We start from the raw sequence: 11,975 nt of genomic DNA, 5'->3' as shown, positions 1-11,975 counted from the left end.
TCTTCTCTGTCCCCATGTCCTCGCGGCCGCCTCACCCCTGTCATTTCTACCCTTCTCTCAACTCCAAAGGAGGAAGAACACGTCTTTTCCTCTTCTGATCTACTGAAACAAACAGAATGCAAACGCTGGGAAACCATAAAAGGCACTTAAATTTGTTCCAAGGGTGGCTCACCAACACAAGGCCTCGGATTTAGAAACACTGCCTGAGGGTGGTGGCCCCTGGGGTGGGTGGAGAAGGCAGAGGCCACTGGACCTGGCTCCCGTTCAGAACACGGCTCTCCTGTCGCCTTGAGGCAAGGCACCACCTGTGCCCCGTTCTGGACCACACCCTCCATAGTGGATTATGAATTAATTTCGACAAATCCTGTAAGTCTCTCTGCCCAATGCAACTACACTGCTCCATATTTGTTAAGAGTATTTATTTATTTGATGGCAATTTTTAAAGATTGATTTACTCAAGAGTCAGAGTTACAGAGGGAGAGGGAGCGAGAGAGAGAGAGAGCAAGAGAGAGAGATCTTCCATTCACTGGTTCACTCCTCAAATGGCTGCAAAGACTAGCGCTGTGCTGATCTGCAGCCAGGAGCCTACAACATCTTCCAGGTCTCCCACGTGGATGCAGGGAGACCTAGCACTTGGGCCATCTTCCACTGCTTTCCCAGACCAATGCAGAGAGCTGGGTTGGAGGTGGAGCAGCTGGGACTTGAACCAGTGCCCATATGGGATGCTGGTGCCGCAGGCGGATGCTTAGCCCACGACGACGCCACAGCGCCAGCTCCCATGGTGATATTTTTCTCACCCTGCTGGACATCTGCTCTTTTAAATTTTCTGGGAGTCTCAGAAAAAAAAAAAAATGGAAATGACCTGGGGCTCTGCCAGCCTCTGGGCGGCCCTAGGAGATGAGATGTGTTGGAGAGGGTCCCCGGCCACACAGAAAGGACTCCAGGGAGACGGCCCAGGTAGATGACGGCTGTGCTGATGAAGGAGCCGAGATGAGACCCAAGCTCATCGCGGTCGCCTGCCTTCCACGTGGCTGCCACCTGCGCCCTCCTCCCCCTCCTCTGTCTTCTCCAGGGCAGTCATTCTCGGCCCACTCCGAGCCGCACAACCTATCATTACGCCAGCTCATGCACCCGGGGTGTCCACCCAGCTCGCTCCGCCTGCAGAGGCAGGCACCGGGGACCCAGGGAGAAAGCATGCCTGTTCTGTCAAGGTCACAGCAAGGCGGCAGGGACTGTGGAGGCCGGAGGAACGGCCCGATGGGTGCATTAAAAGAGCTGGTGTCACCACTTTGGGGGAGCAGCGTGGTAGTATTTGTTCAAACAGTAAATGTATAGACTGCGGAATCCTCAGAGTTCCTGGAAAATGCATAGCCTGGAAAAATGCACAGGTTGCTTTCTCTTTTGTACAAAAAGATTTATTAATTTAAAGGCAGAGTTACACACACAGAGAGAGAACTTCCGTCCTCTGATTCACTCCCCAAATGACCACAATGGTCGGCGCTGGGCCAGGCCAAAGCCGGGAGCCAGGAGCTTCTTCCAGGTCTCCCAATGGGTGCAAGTGCTTGGGCCTATTCTACTGCTTTCCCAGGTGCATGAGCAGGGAGCTGGATCAGAAATGGAGCAGCTGAACTTGAACCGGTGCTGTATGGGATGCCGGCACTGCAGATGGTGGGTTAACCCCTTGCGTCACAGCGCCAGCCCCTCCATGTATAGATTTCAAGTGTTTTTTTATTTGTTTTTGCACCAAAAGTAAACTTACTCTAAATTCCATCTTTCATGAGCTGTTTGAAGAAGCGTCCTACATTAAGAGTGGACAACGTCAGTGCTTTCTAACTGTCCTAGGGAAGTTGTAGGCTGGATGACTGCATCGTTGTGTTTTCATGATTTGTACATAAAGTTGTAAAGCTATGAAAAGGAGGAGCTAGGAGCATTAATGAATGATATGGAGAAAGCAACTAACAGATTCTAGAGCAAAAAGATCAGAGTTACCCCTGCACGGTGGTTTCCTGTACCTAACGTGCACATGTGTGCACTGTACATGTAGCTATCACTTGGATATGGTCCGAGCGTGTCCCCCAAGTGTTTGTGTGTTGAGATTTTTGATCTCCATGGCGAGGTGTGAAGAGTGTAGAAACTTCATCCGACTGTGGTGTTTGGGGCGAGGGCTTGGGAAGTGAGCAGGGTAGGACGAGGTGGGACCTCCATGGTGGGATCCCGGAGCCTTTCCAAGAAGAGGAAGAGAGGGAGAGCAGAAGAGGCTCACACTGGAGCAGTCCCAGGTCTCTGGCTGTAGGCTGTCCTGCATCACCTGCGAACTCTGCCAGCAGGGAGGCCATGGCCCAGGGTGGCCCCTGGACCGTGGACTGGGACCACGAACCGGAATAAACCTCTTGTATTTATCAGTGTTCCAGCCTCAGGTATTTTGTTATAGGAACAGAAAATGAACAAATCCGCTTGTGTTTATACGAAAGCAGAGTAGGAATGTTCTAGAGGAATATGCTGGTACATTCTCCGACTTAAAATGTGGCCTGCAAAGACTATCCCCAAGAGAAGGCACACCAGAGTATCTCGTAAGAGAATTAACCATACGAGTAAACCGAAGGAGAAGATTGACAGCATCATGATGGGTGGAATGAGATTCGGCTCCCCAGGTCATGCTGGCCTTTAAACCCCAAAGTCAGGGCCGGCGCTGTGGCGTGGTAGGCTAAGCCTCTGCCTGCAGGGCAGGCATCCCATGTGGGCTCCGGTTCAAGTCCCAGCTGCTCCATTTCCAATCCAGCTCTCTGCTAATGCACCTGGGAAAGCAGTAGAGGATGGCCCAAGTGCTTGGGCCCCTGCACCCACGTGGGAGACCTGGAAGAAGCTCCTGGCTTCAGTCTGGCCCAGTCCAGGTTGTTGTGGCCATTTGGGGAGTGAACCAACAGATGAAAGACCCCTCTTTCTCTCTCTCTCTCCTTCTCTGTCTCTGTAACTCTGTATTTCAAATAAATAAACCTTTTTTTAAAGGCCTGCCAAGACCTACCATGTTCCAGATGAACAGTCAAGCGTACAGACACAGGAATCCTTAACAAGTTTAGCAAACACATCCAGCAACGGTTAGAAAGCACAGGCCCTGTGGAAGGAAGACGCTGGCTCGTCTGGGTCCCCAGTCCCTGGGACACAACCCCTAAACTCAGAACTCCCCGAACGGTGAGGGCTTTCGGTATTTGTTCCAAACACCTGCAGCCCCAGCTGACAGTCTATGCTAATGAGACCTCTCAGGGTGGGGATTGCCCAGCCCTGTGCCTAGAGGGCTGGGCTTGGTGCTGGGGGACACACCAGCCACGTGTCCAGGAAGGCAACAGGGGTTGGGAATGTAGTTCAACCCCATGACCCCTGATTCCACGAATTGTGTCTGTGTAATGAACACTCAGTAGAAACTCTAGCAGCGAGTGTTGTGGTGCCGTGTGGTAAGCCATCACTTGGAGGCCCACATCCCGTGTAGCAGAGCTGGTTTGCATCCTGGCTGCTCCAGGCTTCTGCCAATGAGCCTGGGGTACTCGGGCCCCTGCCAGTTGTGTGGGAGAACCAGGGGAGCTCCAGGCTCCTGGCTTCTGCCTGGCTCAGCCCTGGCTGTTGCAGGCATTTGGGGAGTGACCCAGCATTTGGAAAATCTCCCCCCACCCCTTTCTCTCTCATCCTTTCTTTCAAGTAGATGTAGATGAAAACAAACACTAAAAATATTAGCAATCTGGACATTAGAGCTCAGGTGAACTTCTCTGGTTGGAAACACTTATTTTATTTTTTTAAGATTTATTCATTTATCTGAAAGGCAGAGTCATAGAGAGGCAGAGGCAGAGAGGCAGAGAGGCAGAGAGAGAAAGAGAGAGAGAGAGAGAGAGAGAGAGAGAGAGAGAGAGAGGTCTTCTATCTGCTGGTTTACTTCCCAGTTGGCCATAACAGCCAGAGTTGGGCTGATCCGAAGCCAGGAGCCAGGAGCTTCTTCCAGGTTTCCCACACAGGTGTAGGGGCCTGAGAACTTAGGCCATCTTCCACTGCTTTCCCAGGCCATAGCTGAGAGCTGGATCAGAAGTGGAGCAGTCAGGACTCGAACCGGCGCCTGTATGGGATGCTTTATCCACTATGCCACAATGCTGGCCCAGGGAATACTCATTGGACATTATGCTTTGAGGTCCAGATGGTGGCGTGTCCTGGCAGACAAAGAGGGTCCCATTGAGAGCCCTGCTTGACTTCACTCTGTGCGTCTCTTTCTGTTGGTTCTCATGGGTGTCAACAAAAGCTGGCATTGAAAGGACAACACTGCCCAGTTTTGGGGGTCCTTTTCCTGAATGATCAGACCTGGGAGAGTCTTTTTTGTCCTCCAGATTTGTAGCCAGCTGGAATGAAATGAGAGTGGTCTTGGGACCCCCAAACTTGCAGCTGGTGGCTGAGGACTTCCCCTTAAACCTTGCGCAGGGCCCTCAGGGCAACATCATGTGGCCACGGGGCTGCGGGGGAGCAGAGTCGGGTCACCAGTTGGAAACGAATGATTACACAGAACCGGAAACAAGCCACGATGGTCTTCCATGTGCAGAACAAGAATCTGAAACAACTCAGTATGACTCAGCGATGCAAACATCGCGGGACGGAAGGCAGAAGTGTTTCTGAAATGCAGTAAGAGCATTGTTCTGTGAAACTCTCGTGTGCACAGGTGCGTGTGCGGCGCTGGGTCCCAGTGTGAGATGCACTTCCGGGTGGGTGTTTGACTTAGCGTAGGTGCCAGCGGGGAGGCCCGCATCCCTTCCCAGAGGGCCTGGGTTTGAGTCTTGGATCTGCTCCTGATTCCAGCTTCCTGCTAAGGCAGGTGCTGGGAGGCAACAGTGACAGCTCAGGTTAACTGGGTTCCTGCCACCTGCCAGGTGAGACATCTGGATTGAGTTCTGAGCTTCCAGCTCCATCCTGGCCCGGTTCTGGGCATTGCAGGCATTTGGGGAGTGAGCTAGAGGGTGAGTGCTCTCTCTCTCTCTCTCTCTGAAAAAAAAATCAGATAAATAATGAATTAATTACAAGTTTAAAAATGCATTTCTGATAGTGGGTAACAGGTGAGTTTGAAAGCCATTGTCCCAGAGGAATTTTCAGAATGGCATTCACGGACAAGAATGCTCATTGAAAAATTTATGAAAAATTGGAGGCTACGAGCATTTATCAGGCGGTAACTGCACACGTAACTTCATGCAGAGGGATATGATGATGTCGCAGTCCAAGGTCATGAGCACCAATAACTCTCCAAAGCAAAGCGTGGAGCGTGAACAGCCAGATTGCAGATTGGTATGTGGAAGATTTTGCATACATATATGTATTTCTCCACTTGGTAGAATGTGTGTATTAATATGAATTAATAGCAGAAATCTTGCTGGGGATGATCAATACAAATTCAAGATAGAGGTTCTGTCTGGGGAAGAAAGAGGAATGGATTTGGCCAGGCGTGTCAAGCGACTTCGGCAGTACTTGTGATATTATGTTCCTTTACAAATAATCAGAGCGGTGAGGAACCCGCCAGGGGACGTCAGGTTAAGCTGCCGTTTGGGACGTCCACGTTCCGGCTCAGAGAGCCAGTTTGTTTCCTGGCTCCTGCATGCTTCCGATCCAGCTTGTTGCTAATGCTTCCGGGAAGCAGCATGTGGTGGCCAAACACTCAGACCCCTGCCACCTGCGTGGGAGACCTGGACGGGGCCCCTGGCTGCTGGCTTCCACCTGGCCCGGTCCCAGCTATTGTGGCCACTTGGGGAGTGAACGCACAGATGGACAATCTCTCTCTCTCTCTCTCTCTCTCTCTCTCTCTCTCTCTCTCTCTCCCCCACTGTGCCTTTCAAATAAAAGAAGTAAATTTGTAAGAAAACATAGCCAAAGCAATAAAGAAAAATGTTAAGATTTGCTAAAGCTGAGTGACAGGACGTCCGTTTGTGTTCTAGTTTTCTCTCTGATGTCTGAAGTATTGCACTAGACAGGCAGCTTGGCTAGCTACGGGTCTCCAAGGTCATGGCTAAGAGCATCTTAGCTGTTCGGAGATACGCGGGAAGATCTGTTCCCACTTTAAGGATCCTCGTCACCTCCTTAGGAGCAGCAAGACAGAGGGGGACAGAGGCAGTGAGGTGACAAATGTGTTAGTTCACTCAGCTGTTTGCTCTGAGACGTCTGCCCTTACCATCTTTCTAAATTGGACCTACTCAGTGTCTGATCACACGATGAACTTCCTGCTTATGGGGCAGAGCCACAGACGAGCCCGCTCTTGGAGATGCTGGGGACCCCTTGCTTCCACTCAAAGCCATCGGCTGTTTCCCACCTGACCCCCATCGCAGGTGCACCCCACACCTGCTCTGCGTCCTCCTCTGAGTCCGAGTTCCCCCAGTCTGTCTGCAGTCTCTAGGAGTTTTGGAACAGCGCCGGGCGTGGTTTGCGTGTGTCCACCCAGATGTCTGTGTGCCAGAAGCGTGGTCCTCAGTGGCGGTGCTTGAGAGGTGGTGGGAACTTCAAGGGGTGGGGACCACTGGGAGCGAGATAGGTCACTGGGGTCCTGCAGTCCGTGGAAGGCACTGACGTAGTTCTCCAGGGACCCTGTTAGCTCCTGCTAGAGCAAGCTGTTAGCAAAAGAGCTAATCCCTGAACCTGTTCGGCTTCCTGGCTCACCAAGTGGTCTCTCCTTTGTGTGTGCTCTCACTGTCATTGGTGTTGCAGCCAAGGAGACCCTCACCAACGGCCGCCCAAGCTTGGACTTTTAGCCTCCGAAACTGTGAGCTAAATGCCCGCCTCCTTTTTATTTTTATAAAAGTCACAGTCTCAGGTATTTTGTTACAGCAACAGAAAGTAGTCTGAGACACTAGGCATGGCAGGTGGCTGTGAGAACCCCTGAGTGGAGCCTGTGTTAAGGCCCAGCTGGTTAAGTCATGGCCAGTGACATGGGCATACTCTATCGGAGTGCTTGTTCAAACACTTCCGGCTAATGTGCCTGATAAAGTAGCGGGAGATGACCCAAGTGCCTGAGTCCCTGCCACTCACATGGAAGACTGGTACGGAGCGCCTGGCTCCTGGCTTCAGCCTGGTCCAGCACTTGCTGTCACGGGCATTCGAGGAGTGAACCAATGGATGGAAGAACATGCTCTCTCTCTCTGTCATTCTACCTTTCAAATAATCAAATACATCTGAGAGAGAGAGAGAGAGAAAGAGAGAAAGAGAGAAAGAGAGAGAGAGAGAGAGAGAGAGAACCCATGAGTCAATCTCCTGAATGGTGAGCTGGAGGTTAGCAACATTGCCAGTGTTCACAATTTCTTGGCGAGCGTAAGCCCTTCCTGAAGCTGGCAGGTGCTGACTGAGTTAACCCTTGTTCTGCTGCCATGAGTCGTGTCCCACCTGCAGTAACAGAAGCGGCCAATTGCAAGCTTCCGTTCTCGCACTCGTTTGGAGGTGATACTAAAAATTGTTTAGACCCCTGTTCACCATGGTGCTGTCCATCAAAGCAGGTGCTGTTTAGGAAGATCAGGCTTGGCGACCTCAGTGCAGACAGACCCCCATCACCCCCAGACTAAAGGACACGGACGAGCTGGGTCCGAGGCAGGGGCAGACACAGCCTGGAGCTCCCAGCGATGCCATGGAAGCGTCCTCTGATTCGGAACCCACTCTGTGGACATTTCCACCCTGGGCGGGGGGAGTTCTGCCACTCGTCTGCTTCTTCTGAACTCCAGGAAGTCAACTAGGAAGAATAAAGCCACATTCACTCATTCATTCGTTCATTCAACACCTAATTGTGGAGCATATACAGTGCTGAGCCCTTGGAATGGGGGGGGGGAGACTTCAAAAAGTTCAAGGAAAATGGAATCAAAAGATTATTTTGGTGCAAAAAAAATTGAAATCCATGCATACAGGGGGTCCACAAAATGCCCATGAAAGTGCATATTATGAAAAAACTATACATTTATTTCTTTTTCAAAAAATATTTATTTATTTATTTGAAAGGCAGAGTTACAGAGGGGCAGAGGCAGAGACAGAGGGAGAGGTCTTCAAAACTCTGGTTCACTCCCCAGATGGCCGCAAAGTCTGGAGCTATGCCGATCTGAAGCCAGGAGCCAAGAGCTTCTTCCAGGTCTCCCACGCAGGTGCAGGGGCCCAAGGACTTGGGTCATCTTCTAGTGCTTTCCCAGGCCATAGCAGGGAGGTGGATCGGAAGTAGAGCAGCCAGGACTTGAACCGGCACCTATATGAGGTGCCAGCACTGCAGGTGGCGCCTTCACCTGCTATGCCAGAGCGCTGGCCCCTATACATTTATTCCAAAAGGTTTTTTGCACCAAAATGAACTGTGATTTCCACTTTCCATGAACTTTTTGAAGAACCCTTGCATACCATTGAATGCTAGCAGCCTCTGCATTAAACTCAGCACAAAAGGATGGGTATTTGGGCTAGCTAGGATGTCACCAGTTAGGACCCCCAAAGCCCACATCCGAGTGTCTGGGTTCAGTTTCCGGCTCTGATTCCTTCTTCCCACCAATCCAGACTCTGAGAGGCAGCAGGTGATGGCTCAAGTAGCTGCATCCTTGTTACCCACGTGGGAGACTTGGGTGGAGTTTCTGGCTCCCAGAGGTGACGTGGGCTTGAACCCAGCCTTGACCATTGCAAATATTTGGAGAGTGAATAGAAGATCTATCTGTCTCTCTGCCTCTCAAATAAGCAAGTAAATAAATAAATAGATGAGGCAGCAATATGAGGTAGTAGGTTAAGCTCCACCAGCTGAGTCCTGGCAGCTCCATTTCTGATCGAGCTCCCTGCTAATGCACCTGGGAAAGCAGCAGAAGATGGCTCAAGTCCTTGAACCCCTGCCACCTGGGGAGATCCGGATGGAGTCTCAGGCTCCTGGTTTCGACCTGGCCATGTGGGGAGTGAACCAGCAGAGGAAAGATCTCGTCTGTCTTTTTAAAAATTTTTTTTGACAGGCAGAGTGGACAGTGAGAGAGAGAGACAGAGAGAAAGGTCCTCCTTTTTCTGTTGGTTCACCCTCCAATGGCAGCCACGGCCAGCGCACCGCGCCTATCCGAAGGCAGGAGCCAGGTGCTTCTCCTGGTCTCACATGGGGCGCAGGGCCCAAGAACCCGGGTCATCCTCCACTGCACTCCTGGGGCCACAGCAGAGATCTGGCTGCACTCCCGGGCCACAGCAGAGAGCTGGCCTGGAAGAGGGGCAACCAGGACAGAATCCGGCGCCCTGACCGGGACTAGAACCCGGTGTGCCAGCGCCGCAGGTGGAGGATTAGCCTAATGAGCCGTGACGCCGGCCTCGTCTGTCTGTCTTCTGTCTCTCTGTCTCTCCCTCTCTCTGTAGCTCTGCCTTTCAAATAAATGAGTACATCTTAAATAAATAAATCCAGCACAAAGATATATGTAGTAGATATGTGCTCTGCACAGGGTTGTTAAAATTTTGCAGTATTTTAAAGTTAGGTGATGACACATAAAAATGTCACTTTCCAGCTTCCCTTGTGTGCAGTTATCTGAGTTATCTGGCCAACATGGGCTGCTCTGTGGCGTGTTGCAAGCCCTAGTGGTCCCCAACACCAGTGTCAGTGTTCCCTTGCCGCAATCCTTATCATTGCATTGGTGTGTGTGTGGGGGGCGGAGTTTAAGTAAGAGCACATTCCTGTGCTTCCACATCTCTGTCCCAAGTGGGAAAACAAGAGCCAGACCAAGAGGGCTGAGTGACTTTTATTAGCCTTGGCCTATCGCCTTGTTTACGGGACCTGCCATGTTCCACAGACACTAGAGTTTCCAGCTCCTGGAATACAGTGATGCCAAACAAATTAAAAAAATGAAAATGATCGTCTGTCTCGGGGAGTTTACAGGGGTGAGGATTAAACTTGACAACCTATGAGAATCCCTCGCCTGGGAGCTGGGAGCGGGCGGCGGGAGGAAGGAGCCGTGAACGCGGTGGGAGGTGAGCTGGCGGGGTTTGAGGAAGTCAGGAGGTCCGGCGAGGACCAGAGGGAGCCTGGAGGGAGATGGCCGTGGACAGCGGGCTCAGGGGAGGAGCTGGCATGACAAGGATGCCGCGCAGTTCCTCCAAAGCTCTGGAAAGTTCCGGAAACTTCAGTTGGCACAGCAGCAGTGAGGCAGGTAAGGTTTGCTTTGACTCTAGCTATGGGTATCAGTCAGGCGCCCAGAGGCGGGAAGATGGTCTAATAAAGGAGTTGGGAAAGGAGGAAGGAGCGCTCCGGGAGGGTGCAGTGTCACACAGGGGGATGTCAGCTCTCTTCGTTCTGCACAGACAAGAGAGGGAGTGGTCACCAGCACCCAGAGAGGGCTGTGCGGTCAGCACGTGGTGACCCCACAAGGAGGAAGCCAGTGAGTCTGACCTCCTGCTGCTGTTTCCCACCTCCCGCGAGGGCTCCCCGTGGGCTATACCCGGCTGGAAGCCAAACAAGAGGAAGCCCACCATGGGAGTTCACATTACCAGCTTCCCGGGGGCTAGGGACAGGGGAGAAGGCCGGAGAGTGGTTTTGAGAAGGGCACAAGGAAGCTGCAAGTTCACATCCAGGACGTGGAACAAGGAAATGGCATCCCTGTCGGGAGCAAGGCTCAGCGTGGTGCCTCCACCAAGGAACACGGCCCGACCCCTCCAGCTTGGCAGAGGAGTGACTTACTTCCTGGTTTCTAGAGGCCCAGGGATCCAAGTCGGGAACAATGTGAAGACCAGCTGTTCCAGCGCTGACTCCGGACTGCCGAGACGGAGCAAAAGGGACCTTCGATTGGCTGGGTGTCCCTCGAGAGGTTCTTGGGCTGCTCTTACTGGAATCTGCAACTCTTGTAAAAAGCTGCCTGGGGCATGACTCACACAGTTGATGTCCAAACCGCTGCCTCCGCAGCACACCCTGCCCCCCTCCCCCTTCTGCAGCTGCAATCTGAGAGGCATCTATTTCCTCCAGGGAGGGACCCTGGGACCTGGCACCAGCATCCTGGCCTGGCCGGCTGTCTTTGCACACTGCAGGTAGCCAGAATTTCCTGGCTTTTGGGGAAAAAATCAGACAGTGTGAAGACACCAGAGCAGCATAAGTCACCCCATCGGTGGACCCATTCCTAGAGGGAGCAAGGTGAGCACCTGTGGGCCATGGTGGGGTCTCCTGGCCTAGTGCTGAGCATTCGGGCTCCATCAGTGAACTCCGTGGACCTAAGTCTTCTTTGCATTGTACATGAATTCATTTGGTTCTCACGCACTGGGGGAGTTTGCAAAAGGCTGAATCAGATGTACTAGGGTTTTGTTCAGGGTTTTTGTTTGTTTATTCCTTGCAAGCTTCCTTTGGGTCTTTTTGTCTGTATTTTGTCCTTGCTTGCTTATACTTATCTCAGGTAGTAATTTATCAACACTGCTGGGTTCTATCTGGTTGACCCAGCGGTGGAGTGGGAGGGTGGTGGGGTCACGATGTGACCCCCTGACAGACACATGTGACCTACGTAGGATTGAAAGGCTGTGTATCAGGGTTCTGAGTCTCAGGCTGATTTCTGCTGACCAGAGACATCCAGCTGATGATATTATTTTTAAACCTTTGCAGATTCTTGCCCCGTGAGGTGGAAGGAGACAAGGAGATGGAGGTTCGAATCCCAGTTCTGCGCATCTTGAGCCGTGTGGCTGTAGGCGTGGCTTTCCTGAGTTCTCTGAGCTTTAGCTGTCCACCTGCAGCCGTGGGCTGATTCCCAGCCCAGGGGTGTTATTGCAGCGTTGGCCGAGATGGTAGATGTGCATTGCTTCCGGGCAGTCTGGCTTAGGCATGTTCAAACATTTTGGTTTCCCTCTGTTCTCAGCTTCTGCATTCCTCAAAGGACACGCATCATAGTCATTTTGATTTAAGCCTTCAGGATCTTTACAAAAGGGGCTTATTTATCATTTATTTTTATTTATTTAAATGCTGGAGAGAGCGAGAGAGGGCAAAAGCATCTTTCATCAACTGGTTCACTTCCCAAATG

General features: G+C 51.8%; 1 long non-coding RNA gene across 1 annotated transcript; it reads right to left on the bottom strand.

The window, feature by feature from the left end:
- Positions 1-9,706: 9,706 nt before the first annotated feature.
- LOC149119859 (uncharacterized) lies at positions 9,707-10,784 on the bottom strand. The gene is made up of 2 exons (XR_016227003.1): positions 10,658-10,784; positions 9,707-10,273 (listed from the first exon to the last, which is right to left on the bottom strand). It is a non-coding gene; the product is annotated as an uncharacterized LOC149119859 (long non-coding RNA).
- Between the last annotated feature and the right edge of the window lie 1,191 nt (positions 10,785-11,975).

The sequence above is a fragment of the Oryctolagus cuniculus genome, chromosome 21, assembly GCF_051225735.1.
Source record: "Oryctolagus cuniculus isolate XC-2025 breed Fujian yellow rabbit chromosome 21, ASM5122573v1, whole genome shotgun sequence".
Taxonomy (NCBI): domain Eukaryota; kingdom Metazoa; phylum Chordata; class Mammalia; order Lagomorpha; family Leporidae; genus Oryctolagus; species Oryctolagus cuniculus.
The sequence above is the reverse complement of the archived record's forward strand: the minus strand, read 5'-3'. Positions and strand labels throughout refer to the sequence as shown.